Genomic DNA, 21,831 nt, shown 5'->3' with positions numbered 1-21,831 from the left:
ATCTTTTTAGCGGTTAGTACTTACCACCTGCATTCAATGACCGTGTTTCGTGAAGAAATTACTAATAATGTAACCGATCAAATCAAATAAGGAAACCATAAAAATCACAGCCCTCACGAATCTTTATTTAAATATATAATTTTTGAAAAGGGGTAGATTACTTTTATGTTCACTCCAAGTGAAATATTTCCACCTGCTTTAATTCTTGGCTTTAGGGATGATCTACACGTAAGAATTTACTTTTTAAACTTTCTATGTTTGAAGAACTCGTTCAGTCTTAAGCTTACGATTTTTCTCAAATGCAAAATTATTCCTCCTTAAACGTTAATCTCTTATACATATGTCAATTAAACGAACTGCAATGTATGTGTAATGTACATAGGTTACTGTATGTACCTAATACGCACAGATTGGTACATATAACCAATTTTTGAGCGCCAAACACAACCTTCTTTTTGATTCAATTTTGAAGTTTGCTGTTAATATACCTATATCATATTTACTATTTACTAGCTTATGCAATTTTTTAGTTTTTCGGCCCAATAAGAAGTCGAACAAAATGTAAAAGCGTACATATTTTCTTTTGCTTGAAATAGAAAAGGTTTGGAAGCAGACATTTTTTCTCTGATGTTAGGCATGAGAATTTTATAATTGAACGAAAAGACCTGGGAGCGTTAAAATTGTGGACAAGCTTTGCTTAATAAGCCATTTTTTAACAATTTGTGTACCTTTAATTAAAAGGGTTATATGTGTACACTTCAAATAGAGATTTTGCGGGCAAGGATGTGTCATTCTTTTAGGTAACATTAGAAATATTTCCTATTTCATATTCAGATACTATATGAGTGTTCATTCAAGGCTAAAGGTTAGCGACTGATAGGTGACGAAACAGTGCAATTAGAGTGGATTGTTATATCTAAAGCCGCATTACTTCGTCGACCGTGTCGAACGCTGCATCGCGGTTGTCTTTATTAATATTTTCAATTACTGAACCATTATTTCGGTGAGTATCTTTCAATTTTTCTCTTATATCGGTGGAAAACAATTTCCTACTAACTTTTCATTCTGGAATCATCTCAATCGTCTTAATTCCAACGATATAGAAGGTTGAGATTGAAATACGTTCGCTTTTTATCTAGGTATACAATTTGTTTTGGGAAACTGTGAAACGCAGCGCATCTATTTAACGACATATACGGGCTGTCCCTTTCCGAACTAAAATGTGCACCTCTTGATAAATCTTGTATCTACTAGAAAACTCAAAAGTCTATCGAATCTTCTTACATTTCATTATTACAATGCGAAATTGGGAGTTTGTTCAATGATTAGCAAAATATTACTTTGTTTCTGATATTCATCACTATTTCGTTTAAAAACTGAAATAAATTGCTAGTACTTACAATTATTAGCGAGTTCATAATTTTGCAATTCCTGTCGGTCTGTCCGTTAGCACGATATCTCGAAAACGAATGGACCGATTACGATGAAATTTTGCAGGCCGATTTTTTATCGTATCTGTAAATTGGAGTTCATGAATTGGCAATGTAGGCCAAAAAATAAGGAAGGCCCTTTTGACATCTCCGTTAGGTATGCACGGAATTGCATGGAACTCAAAATGAGCATAGTTTTAGCCATGCACGCAATTCCAATGGCGAGTCTAATACAACGCGCTCTAGCTCAGAGAGAATTGTTAAGCTGTATTCGTTGGAATGATGTCACGGTGCATAGGTACCTTGCTCAATGAGTGGACCACGTGGCTCAGGAAAGTGGCAGGTTCTGCTTAAGTATATTTTTGATGAAATGTCTCGTAGGTTCAAGATCTTCCTTGTAATCTACAGTTAGCGAAGAAAAAATGTCCAGCTCACTTGGAGAGTCCTGGAATGGAATGGATACCGTTTTAGCATTTTTTGACCATTACAATATTAATCGAGGACATTTCTTGAAATCCATTCGGACGCGGAATTCAATAATCGTGAGGTTATGGAAAACGTTTTTTTGAGAAAAGTTTCTTGTGCAAATTACTGATTCTAGTTGTGAGTCCTTGGTGATTTGTGCCCTTTCGCACTCAACGGATCCTTAAGCAATTTCAATGGAACATACATACACACCTTACAGTACCCACCTAGCGGACCAAACACGAGGAGACCAAAGAAATGGTAATAAAATAATATTGCCTTATCGGAGTTTAAACTTTTCACTTTTTTCCAGTTATTTCTCTCAACCCCTACGCAATGGGTCCACTACAAAGAGATTGAATATTTGGTGTTCCTTGGATAGTGTGTCATCAACTTTACTACATGTGGCAGTGGGACCATCTTAGTTGAAACTTGAACGGTAAGGTAGGTACACATTTTTGTACATGTGTTACATTAGAGCGGTAATGAACACTTTATGAACCGCAAATTAACATTGCTGTTTTTTATTTTCCAACTTTCTTCTTAAATGAAACTCGGAAAATATAAATTACCACCTGCTCTCTTAAAAACGCGTATCTGTCCTATAGTATTTGCATGAGGATTAATTATTGTGTTAAATCTATCGAAACAAGCATGAAAGATTTGGCCAAAGTGGCATGGAAATTTCAAGAAGAAGGCGTTGGTTACCAAAGTTCACTGAAATTTTTAATTACTTCCGTTAAACTTTTAAAGCGATTTTTCTAAAAAAAAATTTTTTTAATAGAAACAGCATTTTCTATTTTCTTCTAAATGCGTTAGTTCATTCTGAATTGAACGCAATTAAAATTTAAGTACCTATCTATCTGTTATAGTTTTTAACATATGTCAATTTTTATCGAAAAATTTGAAGATGCATGGGTCCATTCAGAAATTCATATCTCTTAAAACCGTTTAACAGAAGTGATCGTCCTATTTAATACTGAAATCCTTAAAGTCTAATATAAGGAATTTTTTGAGTGGCCGCCTAAAGTCTTGAAAAAGTTTCCCGGCTGCTGCGATTTTTCAAAGTTATCAATCAAAAAATGGCAAAACTTTAGTTTTTCAAATTGCAAGTTGCAACTACTATTTCTGCTGCCAGAAATGAATGTAGGTATAGGTAAATTTTAGGGCCACTTTTATTAGCATTCTGTATGCCTATATCGGGTAGTTATTGAGTTATTAGTTTAAGAGATACGAATTTTTGAATTAACCCTTGCATTTTCAAATTGTCAGAGAAAAGTTGACATTATGCTATATTTATCGATATTTCGTGATAGAGTTAAACGCCGCCTGGCATACTTTCAAAATGTATATGCTATATAATACAAGAAGAATCCCCTAAGAGAAATTCTCCGAAATTTTGCATTTTCTACGGCGGCTGTTAAAAAGAGTATTGCTCACACGAACGAGCGGTCGGAAAATAATAAAACTATAAAGGATCACTACAAAAAATCCATAAAAGTGATCCCTGACCATGGCTTAGTTCGGGTGCGAGTCCGGCTTTTACCAACCAAGTCCGGGTCCGGCTTTTACCCACCTAGTCAGGGTCCGGGTCCAGGTTTTACCCACACCGTTAGCTGCAATGACGTTTTAGAAACTGAAATATCCCCATTTTGACAATGAGGACGTTTCTACTTCTTTTTAATATCACCTGAATCATGATTTATAAAATGTCAGAATCGTTATTGATATTCAAAAGTGAATTTTCCACTTCCATGTGCACATTGGCCACGAATTTCGGTGGATTTTTAAAAATATGCTTTTTAGTGTGTTTTAGAGATATTGAAAATGTATTTAGCAATCAAACTTTTACCAGTGAATCGATGCGACAATTAAGTAACGATATACAATACACCATTCTACCCTACCGTACATTTTCACGATAAGGCATAATAAAGTAGTCGACTGATCCAGAAAATTCCCCCTATTTAGCTACGCGCCTAATAAAATATCTGCCGCAGTGCCCATCCGTAAAGCCGCTAACGTTCTTGTAAATATGTATTTCGTAAAAATTATCAGGGGTTTGTCTACCTATTGCTGAAAACAGAATTGGAAAATTCGAAACCGTTCGCGAGTTATCATGTACACAGACGGGCGGACAGAAAGTGAAAAATTAACGAACGAGTTTTGTCGCTTGTTAATAATGTGCATTTTTTAATGCGTGCGGTAGAAGGAAACAATATTTTGTTTATAAAATTGTAGTTCAGGTAATCAAACATTACTCCTTAGTATTTGCAGGTATGATTAATAGCAATACGTAACAGTCCAGTCCGGTTGACCCTCAATTATGTTATCTATTGTAGGTAATATTACAATTCCACGTTAGTTGTTAATAGGATACGAAAGTGTGTGCATCTACAAGTGCCCTCCATTTTCTAGAAAGAGCTTGAGTACAGGTGAGATTTTTAATTATTCATAAATTAGGTACCTACTAATCAGATGTAACTCCAAATTAACTATTAAACTGTTCAACTCTGGTTTAATATCGTAATTTTCTGGAAACTCTGCAACTATTTAAGGGTAGTTAAAAGGGAAATTTGGAAAACAACTGGATACATTTCGGGTACAGATTTTTTTTCATGTTAATCCGAAATTTATGGCCGTATTTGTCGTAAAAATGTATGTAAAACTTAACATTCGGCAAAATGTTAGAATAATGCTTTTTGGCGACATATCGCCTTTGAAAATTCAAACGGTCACCAACATAAAAAATAATTTAGGAGGAAACTATTTCCAATTTTGCCTTAGGTAAATTTTCTCCGGGCCTACTTTTTAAATATTGATACCTCAATTTGAAGTTCTGACTAATGACAATTATATAAGCACTCAGATGATTTATATGTACCTATACCTATACAGTATAAGGGCGTATGCACTTCCAAAGAAGTACTTACTACACAAAAACTAAAGGCGGGATGCATAGGAAACAATTTTGATTTTGAACTGTTTACTAAGAAACAATTTCCGAACTAAAATTGCTCTTTTCGACTTCGCAGGTATGAATACTTACTGTAATTTAACCCTGATATCAGTGTAATGTTACAATTTTCACGTTGGTTGTTTGATTTTTATGAAAAATATCAATCTATATAATACAAGTGCCTTCGTGTTCTCTAGAAATTACTGGGTGAGATTTTTAATTATCTATGTCCTAGGTACTACAATTATAATAGGTAAACCCCAGGGTAAACCTTAAACTTAATATTGCACCCCCCATTTTATTTTTAATTTGTCAGTCGAATATGTTGTTCCAGTTAATTAATGGTTGTATTTGAAAACATTTAAACGACAACACTAAAGGAAGAAACATTTTAAAAGGTGAGGATTGCAGTGATACCTGGAAAGAGAAGATTCCTGGGGGTATTTTGAGTATAGGTGGAAACGAGTATTTGTGAGGGAGAAGTACTTATTTAGGAAATGCAACTAAAAAAATACTCTGAACTTACTGATCGATTCATTTCCTGCCCTTTTGGTGTAGAGACATTTGGAGCTTGGGGTCCGTCCGCTAAGTCATTTATTAAGGATACATGACGGAAAATTTTTGAGAAATCTAAACAGAGTCGTTCAACTGAATTTCTTAAACAACGTCTAAGTCTGGAAATTTAGTGAATGCATAGAGGTATTGTATTTCTTCTATGGCGAAAGGTAATGCGATATCTGTTCTGGCAACAATTCCATACCAAAAATGTTTTAACGAAGTTTTTTATATTTTACATTGAATTTCTTTCATTTTGTTAATCTTGCATTTAATTGTTATATTCTAGATAAATACTTAAATAATGAGGTGCAGCTGGTTCACAATGGTCGATTTATTAAAGTAGCCAGTAGCATTGCATTTATAACTATCATAAATTCAATGCCAGTAGGTACGTTTAGCAAGTCTTATGTCGTTATAAAGGGAAACATTATTTGTCCTAGTGAACACTTCACTAGATGTAGTTTCCTCATTGAAGATAATTCCTTTTTCTTTGCAAGTTTCTTTCTCTTGACATCTCCGTTAGTTATAAACCGAATTGCATGGAACTCAAAATGAGCATAGTTTTATCCATGGACGGTAGTCAAATAGCCATAGTCCAGTACAACGAGCTCTTGCTCAGAGTGAATGTATTCGTTGGAATGATAATAATAATAATAATAATAATCTTTAATTCTAAAAATTGTAAATAACAATTACAGAAACGTCAAATCACAAACAAAACATGTATGGACAACAGAAAATATGTGGACTAACAATTCAGGTGCATCCAGTCATTAGGTTTTTATTACCTAGAGATATATAATCAACAAATTCATTTACTGAATAGAAAGAATTATTTTGTAATATCTGTTTCGTTCTATTTTTGAAAAGGGAGTGGTTCATTTTTTTTAGAGTTTCAGGCAGATTATTAAATAATACTAAACCGGTGTAAAACGGAGATTTTTTATAAAATGAATGTTGGTGTTTTGGAATCAAGATTTTATTTTTACCTCTGGTGTTGTGATCGTGAATTTGACTTATTTTGTTAAATTTGTGTTGGTTTTTATGAAGATAAATAAGTAATTTAAAGATATATATACAAGGCAGTGGCATTATTTTATGATTTTTGAAAGTGTCCCGACATGTTTGAGCGTAATTAAGATTGTACATCAATCGTATTATACGTTTCTGTAATATAAATACTCTGTGAGTATGTGTACTTGCTCCCCAACATGTAATGTTATAGCTTAAATAAGGATACACAACCGCGTAGTAAACTTTAAGTAATGTTGGAACGATGGCCCGGTACACAGGTACCTTGCTCAATGAGTGGACCACGTGGCTAAGGAAAGTCGCATGTTCTGCTTAAGTATATTTTTGATGAAATTTCTCGTAAGTTCCAGATCTTCCTTGTAATCTACAGTTGGCGAAGAAAAAATGTCCAAGCCACTGGGAGAGTCCTGGAATGGATGCCGTTTTGGCGTTTTTTGACCACTACAATATTAATCGAGAACATTTCTTGAAATCCATTCGGACGGGGAATTCAATAATCGTGAGGTTATGGAAAACGTTTTTTTGAGAAAAGTTTCTTGTGCAAATGGAGACACCAATTGTTGTGAGTGCCTGGTCATTTGTGCCTCTTCGAACTCAACGGATCCTTAAGTAATTTCAATGGGACATACACTCACACATTACAGTACCCACCTAACGGACCAAACACTTGGAGACCAAAGAAATGGTAATAAAATAATATTGCCTTATTGGAGTTTAAACTTTTCACTTTTTTCAAGTTATTTCTCTCAACCCCTACGCAATCGGTCCACAACAAAGGGATTGATTATTGGGTGTCCCTTGGATGGTGTGTCATCAGCTTATTACATGTGGGAAACTTGAACGGTAAGGTAGGTGTACACATTTTTGTACATGTGTTGCATTTGAGCGGTAATGAACACTTTATGAACGGTGAATTAATATTGCTGTTTTTTATTTTCCAACTTTCTTCTGAATTGAAACTCGGAAAATATAAAATTACCACCTGTTCTCTTAAAAACGCGTATCTGTCCTTAGTATTTGTATGAGGATTAGTTATTGTGATAAATCCATGGCAACAAGCATAAAAGATTTAGACAAAGTGGCATGGAAATTTCAAGAAGAAGGCGTTGGTTACCAAAGTTGACTGAAATTTTTAATTACTTAAGGGTAGGAGTAAAATTAGTTTTCTATTTATTTATTTTTTTAATAATGATATCACTTCTCTATTGGTTTCACACTATCTGATCCTTAATTTTGTTTAGGATATATTCGAAAGGAGTTGACATTTTTTCAGTTTCAAAACGGCATTTTGTAAAGCATCAAAATACGCAACTTTGCCAAATTTAAACTAACTACCTACCTACCTATCGCACAGTTTCCGAGATTTCCCCATGGTGGCCCTCGAGTTGCTCCTTTATCCCGTATTATTAATACGTTTGATACGCAACTTGGAAATCGAATCAAGTGAAGTACCCCGACCTTGGTTGCCTATGCTACAGGGTTTACCTATTCGGCGATCATTACTTTTCTCTATTACTGTACCTACAAACTAGTGTACATTTACATAGGGATGTGTTATACGAAACAGATACGGTTTATGCGGTATACATTACATTTTTACTATAAGTTCGTGCGTATTATGATTATTTTTTTGAAAAGTGGGGGGGCTCTCCTGTCGTCCTCAAATGGTGCCCTGTTGCTGCTTAGTCTTATTCAGAAATTTAGTTACTCAGTTGTGATTTTGTAGTTTCATAAGATGCAAGTAATTATTTTTTGGGCATAATTGAGGGACCGACTTTTCAGGGACGAATTTTCTAAATATTTTGGATTGTTTTCGTCAAGGTTTCCAATTTTTATCGTCAAATTATCCAAATGCAAATGAAGTGACAAAATATTCAACAAAATTATAATTTGGATATCTTGTCGGTGGCGCGACAAGATTTCAAAATTTTGTAGAGAAAAACTCCAAATTTTTGCACGACATATCCAAAAAGTTCGGAAAGTTTTTAACAAGATATCCTATTTTCGAATAAATGTGCGCAGCTTGAACCTTCATAAAAATTTTACCTAAATTCACCATGAAACCTTCAGTTTCATGCCTACTTTATGTCAGGAAATTTTAGTTTCCGTCGTTTTATTTGGATTTGGCTATACAAATTAGAAATTTTGACGAAAACAATCCAAAACATTTGGAAAATTTGTCCCTGGGGAAACACCCTTTGGATTTTTTGTTGGTCTCCATAATTTACTGAAAATATCAATTGAATGTAATGGATACACCGTCGAGATTTATCACACCTAGTGTGGCGTTAAAATTTATAAGGGGATGTTGAACTTACAGTTACTTAGGAATGGAGAAGTTTCCATTTCTTGTTGTTATACCAAGTAAATAAAAACGTTCGGTATGTCTGTGTGTTTGGAACCACGGCACGTCTACTATGGATACAGGTTTTTGAATTCTTTTTTCTGTAAGTAGATCTCCCTCGTAGATGAACGAAGTCCGAAAATCCGGACTCTCGGACACATTTGCCTATCACTTTACCATAGTGTACTTACATGTAACCATTTTTAACCGGATTTTTTTGCGGTACTTGCCACCTACATTCAATAACCATGTTTCGTGAAGAAATTACTAATAATGTAACCGATCAAATCAAATAAGGAAACCATAAAAATCACAGTCCTCACGAATCTTTATTTAATTACATAATTTTTGAAAAGAGGATGAGATTACTTTTATGTTCACCCAAAGTGAAATATTTCCACCAGCTTTAATTCTTGGTTTTAGGGATGATCTACACGTAAGAACTTTCTTTTTAACCTTTCTATATTTGAAGAACTCGTTCAGTCTAAGCTTACGATTTTTCTCAAATGCAAAATTATGCCTCCTTAAACGTTAATCTCTTATAAGTACAGTTACGCACTGCAATATATGTGTAATGTACGTAGGTTACTGTATGTACATAATACGCACAGTTTGGTACATAACCAATTTTTGAGCGCCAAACACAACCTTCTTTTTGATTCAATTTTGAAGTTTGCTGTTAATGATCCTATAGAAGAAAATATCATATTTACTATTTACTAGCTTATGTAATTTTTTAGTTTTTCAGCCCAACAAGAAGTCGAACGAAATGTAAAAGCGTACATATTTTCTTTTGCTTGAAATAGAAAAGGTTTGGAAGCAGACATTTGTTCTCTGATGTTAGGCATGAGAATTTTATAATTGAACGAAGAGACCTGGGGGCGTTAAAATTGTGGACAAGCTTTGCTTAATAGGCTATTTTTTAAGAATTTGTGCAACTTTAATTAAAAAGGGTGATATGTGTACGCTTCAAGTAGGGATTACGCAGGCAAGGATGTGTCATTCTTTTAGGTAACATTAGAAATATTTCCCATTTCATATTCATTCAAGGCTAAAGGTTAGCGACTGATAGGTGACGAAACAGTGCAATTAGAGTGGACTGTTATACCTAAAGCCGCATTTTAGATTTATTACTTGGTCGACCGTATCGAACGCTGCATCGCGGTTGTCTTTATTAATATTTTCAATTACTGAACCATTATTTCGGTGAGTACCTTTCAAATCTTCTCTTATATCAGTGGAAAACAATTTCCTACTAACTTTTCATTCTGGAATCGTCTCAATGGTCTTAATTCCAACGAAATAGAAGGTTAGGTTAGAATTATTAGCGAGCTCCTAGAGCGTTCATAACTTTGCAATGTCTGTCCGTCTGTCGGTTAGCACGATATCTCGAAAACGAAAGGACCGATTACGATGAAATTTTGCAGGTGGATTCTTTATCATATCTGGAGATCGGAGTTTAAGGATTTAATGGTAAAATGTATGTATAACGGGATAACGACATTATGAGGTCGGCATTTTAATCTCTTCGATTACACAGTATTATGAAGACTCTGATTGAGACAGGCGAGTGCAATACGACGAGCTCTCGCTCAGGGTGAATTGCGAAGTTGTATTCGTTGGAATGTTGGAATGATGGCACGCTGCATACCTTGCTGAATGAGTGGACCACGTGGCTAAGGAAAGTCGCAGGTTCTGCCTAAGTATATTTTTGATTAAATTTCTCGTAGGTTCAAGATCTTCCTTGTAATCTACAGCTTCTTGTGCAAATGGAAACAATTACTGATTTTACTTGTGAGTGCCTGGTGATTTGTACCCCTTCGCACTCAACTCAATTTCAATGGGATATACACTCACACGTTACAGTACAGTACCCACCTAACGGACCCCTTTTCCTTGAGCTAATGAAGTCCAAACACGAGGAGACCAAAGAAATGGTAATAAAATAATATTGCCTTATCGGAGTTTAAACTTTTCACTTTTTTCAAGTTATTTCTCTCAACCCCTACGCAATCGGTCCACTACAAAGGGATTGAATATTGGGTGTCCCTTGGAAGGTGTGTCATCAACTTTACTACATGTGGCAGTGGGACCATCTCAGTTGAAACTTGAACGGTAAGGTAGGTACACATTCTTGTACATGTGTTACTTTAGAGCGGTAATGATCACTTTATGAACGGCGAATTAACATTGCTGTTTTTTATTTTCCAACTTCCTTCCTAAATGAAACTCAGAAAATATAAAATTGCCACTTGCTCTCTTAAAAACGCGTGTAGTAAGTATTTGTATGAGTATTCATTATTGTGTTACCGTTAAATCTATTCCAACAAACATAAAAGATTGAGCCAAAGCGGCATGGAAATCTCAAGAAGACGTTGGTTACTAAAGTTGACTAACATTTTTTACATTAAACGCACTGCAATGTATGTGTAATGTACGTAGGTATGCCCCTAATACGTACAGTTTGGTACATATAACCAATTTTTGAGCGCCAAACACAACCTTCTTTTTGATACAATTTTGAAGTTTGCTGTTAATGATCCATTAGAAGAAGATATCATATTTACTATTTACTAGCTTATGTAATTTTTTTGTTTTTCGGCCCAACAAGAAGGCGTACGAAATGTAAAAGCGAATTTCTTTTGTTTGAAATAGAAGCAGACATTTTTTCTCTGATATTAGGCATGAGAATTTTATAATTGAACGAAGAGATCTGGGGGCGTTAAAATTGTTGACAAGCTTTGCTTAGTAGGCCATTTTTTTAAGAATTTGTGCACCTTTAATTAAAGGGGTGATAAATGTACGCTTCAAATAAGCATTACGCAGGCAAGGATGGGACCGACAAGAAATCCAAATTCCAACTTTTTAGGGACAAATTATCCAAATAATTTGGATTGTTTTCGTCAAGATATCCAATTTTCGAATAGATAAAGGTACGCCGCTTTTTCGTGTTTTTGATCATTACCTATACGTTTTTAACAGCAGTTGTTTTCAGCTATATCCTTAGACCATACAGTGCAGGTCTGGCTATATCTTATAGGACTCTTATAGGAGCTGCACCAAAGATGTTTATTTCGTTGTTGTTCATTTTGCTGCTATCCTATAACTCATTTATTACTAGGTAGGCATTAATTCTTTGTCGCTGTATGAAAACATACTAAATGCTATGGCGTGCTTTAACACTAAAACTGAAATGTTTCGTACTGCACAAGGTTCATACGTGATTAAAGGGCTTGAATAAAATTTGGATATCTTGTCAACAAATTTCCGAACTTTTTGGATATTTTGTCCAAAAAATTTGGATTTCTTGTCTAAAAAAAATTCGATATTTGGATATCTTGTCGCGCCACCGACAAGATATCCAAATCGGAGTTTCCAAATTGGTTGGATATTTTGTCGCTTTATTTGGATCTAGATAATTTGTCCCTAAAAAGTTGGAATTTGGCTTTCTTGTCGGTCCCGGCAAGGATGTGTCCATTCTTTTAGGTATAACATTAGAAATATTTCCCATTTCATATTCAGATACTATGAGTGTTCATTCAAGGCTAAAGGTTAGCGACTGATAGGTGACGAAACAGTGCAATTAGAGTGGACTGTTATACCTAAAGCCGCATTACTTCGTCGACCGTGTCGAACGCTGCATCGCGGTTGTCTTTATTAATATTTTCAATTACTGAACTATTATTTCGGTGAGTATCTTTCAATTCTTCTCTTATATCGGTGGAAAACAATTTCCTACTAACTTTTCATTCTGGAATCATCTCAATCGTCTTAATTCCAACGATATAGAAGGTTGAGATTGAAATACGTTCGCTTTTTATCTAGGTATACAATTTGTTTTGGGAAACTGTGAAACGCAGCGCATCTATTTAACGACATATACGGGCTCTCCCTTTCCGAACTAAAATGTGCACCTCTTGATAAATCTTGTATCTACTAGAAAACTCAAAAGTCTATCGAACTCAATTCTTAGCAAAATATTACTTTGTTTCTGATATTCATCACTATTTCGTTTAAAAACTGAAATAAATTGCTAGTACTTACAATTATTAGCGAGTTCATAATTTTGCAATTCCTGTCGGTCTGTCCGTTAGCACGATATCTCGAAAACGAATGGACCGATTACGATGAAATTTTGCAGGCCGATTTTTTATCGTATCTGTAAATTGGAGTTCATGAATTGGCAATGTAGGCCAAAAAATAAGGAAGGCCCTTTTGACATCTCCGTTAGGTATGCACGGAATTGCATGGAACTCAAAATGAGCATAGTTTTAGCCATGGACGCAATTCCAATGGCGAGTCTAATACAACGCGCTCTAGCTCAGAGAGAATTGTGAAGCTGTATTCGTTGGAATGTTGGAATGATGTCACGGTGCATAGGTACCTTGCTGAATGAGTGGACCACGTGGCTAAGGAAAGTGGCAGGTTCTGCTTAAGTATATTTTTGATGAAATGTCTCGCAGGTTCAAGATCTTCCTTGTAATCTACAGTTAGCGAAGAAAAAATGTCCAGCTCACTTGGAGAGTCCTGGAATGGAATGGATACCGTTTTAGCATTTTTTGACCATTACAATATTGATCGAGGACATTTCTTGAAATCCATTCGGACGGGGAATTCAATAATCGTGAGGTTATGGAAAACGTTTTTTTGAGAAAAGTTTCTTGTGATTCTAGTTGTGAGTCCTTGGTGATTTGTGCCCTTTCACACTCAACGGATCCTTAAGCAATTTCAATGGGACATACATACACACCTTACAGTACCAAAGCGGACCAAACACGAGGAGACCAAAGAAATGGTAATAAAATAATTGCCTTATCGGAGTTTAAACTTTTCACTTTTTTCAAGTTATTTCTCTCAACCCCTACGCAATGGGTCCACTACAAAGAGGTTGAATATTTGGTGTCCCTTGGATAGTGTGTCATCAACTCTACTACATGTAGCAGTGGCAGTAATGAACACTTTATGAACCGCAAATTAACATTGCTGTTTTTTATTTTCCAACTTTCTTCTTGAATGAAACTCGGAAAATATAAAATTAGCACCTGCTCTCTTAAAAACGCGTATCTGTCCATTATAGTATTTGCATGAGGATTAATTATTGTGTTAAATCTATCGAAACAAGCATGAAAGATTTGGCCAAAGTGGCATGGAAATTTCAAGAAGAAGGCGTTGGTTACCAAAGTTGACTGAAATTTTTAATTACTTCCGTTAAACTTTTAAAGCGATTTTTCTAAAAAAAAATTTTTTTAATAGAAACAGCATTTTCTATTTTCTTCTAAATGCGTTAGTTCATTCTGAATTGATCGCAATTAAAATTTAAGTACCTACCTATCTGTTATAGTTTTTAACATATGTCAATTTTTATCGAAAAATTTGAAGATGCATGGGTCCATTCAGAAATTCATATCTCTTAAAACCGTTTAACAGAAGTGATCGTCCTATTTAATACTGAATTCCTTAAAGTCTAATATATGGAATTTTTCGAGTGGCCGCCGAAAGTCTTGAAAAAGTTTCCCGAGCTGCTGCGATTTTTCAAAGTTATCAATAAAAAAATGGCAAAACTTTAGTTTTTCAACCGAGGCACGTGGCGCAGTGGATGCGCTCACCGATGCTATTCGGAAGGTTGTGGGTTCGAATCCCGCTGCCGACTGCTCTGTCTGGGGGTTTTCCTCAGACATACGTAGCTTCGCATAATGCTAGCATTATGTTGAAATCTACGAGGCGAATGCTGGAGCAGTACTCTCCCCCTCAGCACCCTAACTCCGTTCCTTCCGTTCCCATCCCTAACTTTACCCATCCTTACAATCCCGTTCTCTGGCTGAATGACGGGCCAGGAAGCCCTGAGCCACTTTTATTATCATTCTGTAGCCTATATCGGGTAGTTATTGAGTTATTAGTTTAAGAGATACGAATTTTTGAATGAACCCTTGCTCCGTTGACATTATCCCTGTAGTCAGGGGTGCCGGAGTTAAAAAGAGTATTGAAACGACGGTATGGCCTTTTCCTTTTTTTTTATACCAACCAAGTCCGGGTCCTGGTCCGGGTCCGGCTTTTACCCACACCGTTAACTGCAATGACGTTTTAGAAACTGAAATATGATCCCATTTTGACAATGAGGACGTTTCTACTTCTTTTTAATATCACCTGAATCATGATTTATAAAATGTCAGAATCGTTATTGATATTCAAAAGTGAATTTTCCACTTCCATGTGCACATTGGCCACGAATTTCGGTGGATTTTTAAAAATATGCTTTTTAGTGTGTTTTAAAGATATTGAAAATGTATTTAGTAATCAAACTTTTACCAGTGAATCGATGCTGCAATTAAGTAACAATATACAATACACCACTCTACCCTACCGTACATTTTCACGATAAGGCATAATAAAGTAGTCGACTGACCCAGAAAATTCCCCCTATTTAGCTACGCGCCTAATAAAATATCTGCCGCAGTGCCCATCCGTAAAGCCGCTAACGTTCTTCTAAATATGTATTTCGTAAAAATTATCAGGGGTTTGTCTACCTATTGCTGAAAACAGAATTGGAAAATTGGAAACCGTTCGCGAGTTATCATGTACACAGACGGGCGGACAGAAAGTCAAAAATTAACGAACGAGTTTTGTCGCTTGTTAATAATGTGCATTTTTTAATGCGTGCGGTAGAAGGAAACAATATTTTGTTTATAAAATTGTACTTCAGGTAATCAAACTTTACTCCTTAGTATTTGCAGGTATGATTAATAGCAATACGTAACAGTCCCGTCCGGTCCCGACCTTCAATTATGTTATCTATTGTAGGTAATATTACAATTCCACGTTAGTTGTTAGAAGGATACGAAAGTGTGTGCATCTACAAGTGTCCTCTATTTTCTAGAAAGAGCTTGAGTATAGGTGAGATGTTTAATTATTCATAAATTAGGTACTTACTAATCAGATGTAACTCCAAATTAACTATTAAACTGTTCAACTCTGGTTTAATATCGTAATTTTCTGGAAACTCTGCAACTATTTAAGGGTAGTTAAAAGGGAAATTTGGAAAACAACTGGATACATCCCGGGTACAGATTTTTGTGCATGTTAATCCGAAATTTATGGCCGTATTTGTCGTAAAAAAGTATGTAAAACTTAACTTTCGGCAAAATGTTAGAATATAATGCTTTTTGGCGACATATCGGCTTTGAAAATTCAAACGGTCACCAACATAAAAAATAATTTAGGAGGAAACTATTTCCAATTTTGCCTTAGGTAAATTTCCTCCGGGCCTACTTTTTAAATATTGATACCTCAATTTGAAGTTCTGACTAATGACAATTATATAATTACTCAGATGATTTATATGTACCTATACCTATACAGTATAAGGGGGTATGCACTTCCCAAGAAGTACTTTGATTTTGAACTGTTTACTAAGAAACAATTTCCGAACTAAAATTGCTCTTTTGGGCTTCGCAGGTATGAATACTGGAATTTAACCCTGAACTCTTTATCAGTGTAATGTTACAATTTTCACGTTGGTTGTTTGATTTTTATGAAAGAGTGAATATCTAATCTATATAATACTAGTGCCTTCGTGTTCTCTAGAAATTGATGGGTGAGATTTTATTTATCCATGTCCTAGGTACTACAATTATAATAGGTAAACCCCAGGGTAAACCTCAAACTTAATATTGCACCCCCAATTTATTTTTAATTTGTCAGTCGAATATGTTGTTCCAATTAATTAATGGTTGTATTTGAAAACATTTAAACGACAACACTAAAGGGAGAAACATTTTAAGAGGTAGGATTGCAATGATACCTGAAAAGAGAAGATTCCTGGGGGTATTTCGGGTATAGGGGGAAACGAGTATCTGCAGTGAGGGAGAAGTACTTATTTAGGAAATGGAACTAAAAAAATACTCTGAACTTACTGATCGATTCATTTCCTGCCCTTTCGGTGTAGAGACATTTGGAGCCTGGGGTCCGTCAGCTAAGTCATTTTTTAAGGATACATGACGGAAAATTTTTGAGAAATCTAAACAGGGTCGTTCAACTGAATTTCTTAAACGACGTATAAGTCTGGAAATTCAGTGAAAGCGTAGAGGTATTGTATTTCCTTTATGGCGAAAGGTAATGCGATATCTGATCTAGCAACAATTCCATACCAAAAATGTTTTAACGAAGTTTTTTATATTTTACATTGAATTGCTTTTATTTTGTTAATCTTGCATTTAATTGTTATAATCTAGTTAAATACTAAAATAATGAGGTGCAGCTGATTCACAATGGTCGATTTATTAAAGTAGCCAGTAGCATTGCATTTATAACTATCATAAATTCAATGCCAGTAGGTACGTTTAGCAAGTTATATATCGTTATAAAGGAAAAAATTTGTCCTAGTGAAAATGATTCAACCTGGGAGCTAAATGAATGAAAATGGAAATAAAAAGTAGAATGGTGTTCCTGTTCCCCTTCGAACTCAACGGATCCTTAAGCAATTTCAATGGGACATACACTCACACATTACAGTACCCACCTAGCGGACCAAACACGTGGAGACCAAAGAAATGGTAATAAAATAATATTGCCTTATTGGAGTTTAAACTTTTCACTTTTTTCAAGTTCTTTCTCTCAACCCCTACGCAATCGGTCCACTACAAAGGGATTGAATATTGGGTGTTCCTTGGATGGTGTATCATCAGCTTATTACATGTGGGGCCATCTTATTTAAAACTTGAACGGTAAGGTAGGTGCACATTTTTGTACATGTGTTACATTAGAGCGGTAATGAACACTTTATGAACGGTGAATTAACATTTCTGTTTTTTATTTTCCAACTTTCTTCTTAATTGAAACTCGGAAAATATAAAATTAGCACCTGCTCTCTTAAAAACGCGTATCTGTCCTTAGTATTTGTATGAGGATAAATTATTGTGATAAATCTATGGCAACAGGCATGAAAGATTTGGCCAAAGTGACATGGAAATTTCAAGAAGAAGGTGTTGTTTACCAAATTTGACTGAAATTTTTAATTACTTAAGGGTAGGAGTAAAATTAGTTTTCTATTTATTTATTTTTTAATGTTATCACTTCTCTATTGGTTTCACACTATCTGATCCTTAATTTTGTTTAGGATATATCCGAAAGTAGTTGACATTTTTTCAGTTTCAAAACGGCATTTTGTAAAGCATCAAAATACGCAACTTTGCCAAATTTAAACTAACTACCTACCTACCTATCGCACAGTTTCCGAGATTTCCCCATGGTGGCCCTCGAGTTGCTCCTTTATCCCGTATTATTAATACGTTTGATACGCAACTTGGAAATCGAATCAAGTGAAGTACCCCGACCTTGGTTGCCTATGCTACAGGGTTTACCTATTCGGCGATCATTACTTTTCTCTATTACTGTACCTACAAACTAGTGTACATTTACATAGGGATGTGTTATACTAAACAGATACGGTTTATGCGGTATACATTACATTTTTACTATAAGTTCGTGCGTATTATGATTATTTTTTTGAAAAGTGGGGGGGCTCTCCTGTCGTCCTCAAATGGTGCCCTGTTGCTGCTTAGTCTTGTTCAGAAATTTAGTTACTCAGTTGTGATTTTGTAGTTTCATAAGATGCAAGTAATTATTTTTTTGGGCATAATTGAGGGATCGACTTTTCAGGGACAAATTTTCTAAAATCGTCAAATTATCCAAATAAATCCAAATGAAGTGACAAAATATTCAACAAAATTGGGATTTGGATATCTTGTCGGTGGCGCGACAAGATTTCAAAATTGTTTAGAGAAAAACTCCAAATTTTTGCACGACATATCCAAAAAGTTCGGAAAGTTTTTAACAAGATATCCTATTTTCGAATAAATGTGCGCAGCTTGAACCTTCATAAAAATTTTACCTAAATTCACCATGAAACCTTCAGTTTCATGCCTACTTTATGTCAGGAAATTTTAGTTTCCGTCGTTTTATTTGGATTTGGCTATACAAATTGGATATTTTGACGAAAACAATCCAAAACATTTGAAAAAATTTGTCCCTGGGGAAACACCCTTCGGATTTTTTGTTGGTCTCCATAATTTAGTGAAAATATCAATTGAATGTAATGGATACACCGTCGAGATTTATCACACCTAGTGTGGCGTTAAAATTTATAAGGGGATGTTGCACTTACAGTTACTTAGGAATGGAGAAGTTTCCATTTCTTGTTGTTAAATTAATTATATAATTTTTGAAAAGGGGATGAGATTACTTCTTTGTTCACCCAAAGTGAAATATTTCCACCAGCTTTAATTCTCGGTTTTAGGGATGATCTACACGTAAGAACTTACTTTTTAACCTTTCTTTATTTGAAGAACTCGTTCAGTCTAAGCTTACGATTTTTCTCAAATGCAAAATTATGCCTCCTTAAACGTTAATCTCTTATAAGTACAGTTACGCACTGCAATGTATGTGTAATGTACGTAGGTTACTGTATGTACATAATAGGCACAGTTTGGTACATAACCAATTTTTGAGCGCCAAACACAACCTTCTTTTTGATTCAATTTTGAAGTTTGCTGTTAATGATCCTATAGAAGAAAATATCATATTTACTATTTACTAGCTTATGTAATTTTTTAGTTTTTCAGCCCAACAAGAAGTCGAACGAAATGTAAAAGCGTACATATTTTCTTTTGCTTGAAATAGAAAAGGTTTGGAAGCAGACATTTGTTCTCTGATGTTAGGCATGAGAATTTTATAATTGAACGAAGAGACCTGGGGGCGTTAAAATTGTGGACAAGCTTTGCTTAATAGGCCATTTTTTAAGAATTTGTGCAACTTTAATTAAAAAGGGTGATATGTGTACGCTTCAAGTAGGGATTACGCAGGCAAGGATGTGTCATTCTTTTAGGTAACATTAGAAATATTTCCCATTTCATATTCATTCAAGGCTAAAGGTTAGCGACTGATAGGTGACGAAACAGTGCAATTAGAGTGGACTGTTATACCTAAAGCCGCATTTTAGATTTATTACTTGGTCGACCGTATCGAACGCTGCATCGCGGTTGTCTTTATTAATATTTTCAATTACTGAACCATTATTTCGGTGAGTACCTTTCAAATCTTCTCTTATATCAGTGGAAAACAATTTCCTACTAACTTTTCATTCTGGAATCGTCTCAATGGTCTTAATTCCAACGAAATAGAAGGTTAGGTTAGAATTATTAGCGAGCTCCTAGAGCGTTCATAACTTTGCAATGTCTGTCCGTCTGTCGGTTAGCACGATATCTCGAAAACGAAAGGACCGATTACGATGAAATTTTGCAGGTGGATTCTTTATCATATCTGGAGATCGGAGTTTAAGGATTTAATGGTAAAATGTATGTATAACGGGATAACGACATTATGAGGTCGGCATTTTAATCTCTTCGATTACACAGTATTATGAAGATTCTGGATGAGGCAGGCGAGTGCAATACGACGAGCTCTCGATCAGGGCGAATTGCGAAGCTTTATTCTTTGGAATGTTGGAATGATGGCACGCTGCAAACCTTTCTCAATGAGTGGACCACGTGGCTAAGGGAAGTCGCAGGTTCTGCCTAAGTATATTTTTGATGAAACTTCTCGTAGGTTCAAGATCTTCCTTGTAGTTTCTTGTGCAAATGGAGACAACAATTACTGATTTTAGTTGTGAGTGCTTGGTGATTTATGCCTCTTCGCACTCAACTCAATTTCAATGGGATATACACTCACACGTTACAGTACCCACCTAACGGACCCCTTTTCCTTGAGCTAATGAAGTCCAAACACGAGGAGACCAAAGAAATGGTAATAAAATAATATTGCCTTATCGGAGTTTAAACTTTTCACTTTTTTCAAGTTATTTCTCTCAACCCCTACGCAATCGGTCCACTACAAAGGGATTGAATATTGGGTGTCCCTTGGAAGGTGTGTCATCAGCTTGTGGGCTTGTGGGAGTGGGACCATCTCAGTTGAAACTTGAACGGTAAGGTAGGTACACATTCTTGTACATGTGTTACTTTAGAGCGGTAATGATCACTTTATGAACGGCGAATTAACATTGCTGTTTTTAGCGCATTTTTGCAAATTTATTTGTAAAAAGTAGCTTTTAATCTCACTTTGGCTGGCTGGCTGGCTGGCAACAAATGTGAGCGCGTAGAAGAACTCTTGTAGAAAGGCAACGGGTGTACGTGTATCTACCAGGCCGTGTAATTTGTCAACCTTAGGGACATGGCTACATAATTTGAGGTTGGCGACATCTGGACGTCATCCTCGAGCGTAGTTTACTAACGTGAAGGTTTTTCAGTTTTTTCCTATCTTCTACTACAGTCTTTTCAAATTGGTGTCGTCAGAAAGATGTTGTAAACGCGCACAACTCCTGCGTGGCGGAATTTTGTTTTTTGTCCTAGGGGCGATATTAATGACCTTTTGCAAGGCGCGCCCGCGCGTCTTCGAGAGGTAGTCAACTTCGGACGCATTTTACCTTCCGTTGCGAATTTTGTCACGCGGTTTATCGTTTCGTAAATCGCGAATCGCTATATCTCTCTTTCTCGTGTCGCCAATAGAAGCTCGAGCAATGAGAAGTGCCCCAAAAATTAAGTACTATCTTGTGGAAGGTTTTTAGCGAAATCCACCAAAATGTGGGTGTAATATAAGTATGCACCGAAAAAGGAAATGTGGTAGCCTCCGACAAGATCTAACGGATGGTGGAGTCAATCTTCAAACGCGAATTGTGGGTGAACGGAACATCAGAAGTGGGATCCAACAAAGGGAATGTGGTAGCCCGCGACAAGATTTTACTGATGGTGGAGTCAACTCTTCAAACGCGCATTGGAAGGGAACGGGACATCGGAAGTGGATACCGACAAAGGGAATATGGTAGCCCCCGACAAGATCTAACGGATGGTGGAGTCAACTCTTCAAACGCGTATTGGAAGGGAACGGAACATCGGAAGTGGATACCGATATAGGGAATATGGTAGCCCCCGACAAGATCTAACGGATGGTGGAGTCAATTTTCAAACGCGCATTGGAAGGGAACGGGACATCAGAAG

The 21,831-nt window shown here is 35.8% G+C and overlaps 2 long non-coding RNA genes across 6 annotated transcripts; both read left to right on the top strand.

Moving 5' to 3' along the window:
* The first annotated feature begins 1,506 nt into the window (after nt 1-1,506).
* On the top strand, nt 1,507-20,870 carry LOC116168337. 5 transcript variants are annotated; one of them, XR_004144743.1, is made up of 12 exons: nt 6,802-7,129; nt 7,182-7,292; nt 10,216-10,268; nt 10,329-10,725; nt 10,778-10,903; nt 17,168-17,337; nt 17,390-17,508; nt 19,397-19,667; nt 19,707-19,862; nt 20,084-20,136; nt 20,197-20,584; nt 20,637-20,870. It is a non-coding gene; the product is annotated as an uncharacterized LOC116168337 (long non-coding RNA). The 5 variants fall into 5 exon arrangements; XR_004144744.1 differs by lacking the exons at nt 6,802-7,129; nt 7,182-7,292; nt 10,216-10,268; nt 10,329-10,725; nt 10,778-10,903 and adding exons at nt 1,507-1,766; nt 1,812-2,156; nt 2,209-2,339; XR_004144746.1 differs by lacking the exons at nt 6,802-7,129; nt 7,182-7,292; nt 10,216-10,268; nt 10,329-10,725; nt 10,778-10,903 and adding exons at nt 1,507-2,156; nt 2,209-2,339 and having other exon boundaries at nt 20,197-20,359; nt 20,407-20,584.
* On the top strand, nt 13,303-13,697 carry LOC116168338. The gene is made up of 3 exons (XR_004144747.1): nt 13,303-13,412; nt 13,462-13,583; nt 13,634-13,697. It is a non-coding gene; the product is annotated as an uncharacterized LOC116168338 (long non-coding RNA).
* Nucleotides 20,871-21,831: the final 961 nt, after the last annotated feature.

This window comes from Photinus pyralis, unplaced genomic scaffold, assembly GCF_008802855.1.
Source record: "Photinus pyralis isolate 1611_PpyrPB1 unplaced genomic scaffold, Ppyr1.3 Ppyr1.4_LG4, whole genome shotgun sequence".
In the NCBI taxonomy this organism is placed as follows: domain Eukaryota; kingdom Metazoa; phylum Arthropoda; class Insecta; order Coleoptera; family Lampyridae; genus Photinus; species Photinus pyralis.
This window is presented reverse-complemented; position numbering and strand designations above follow the sequence as displayed.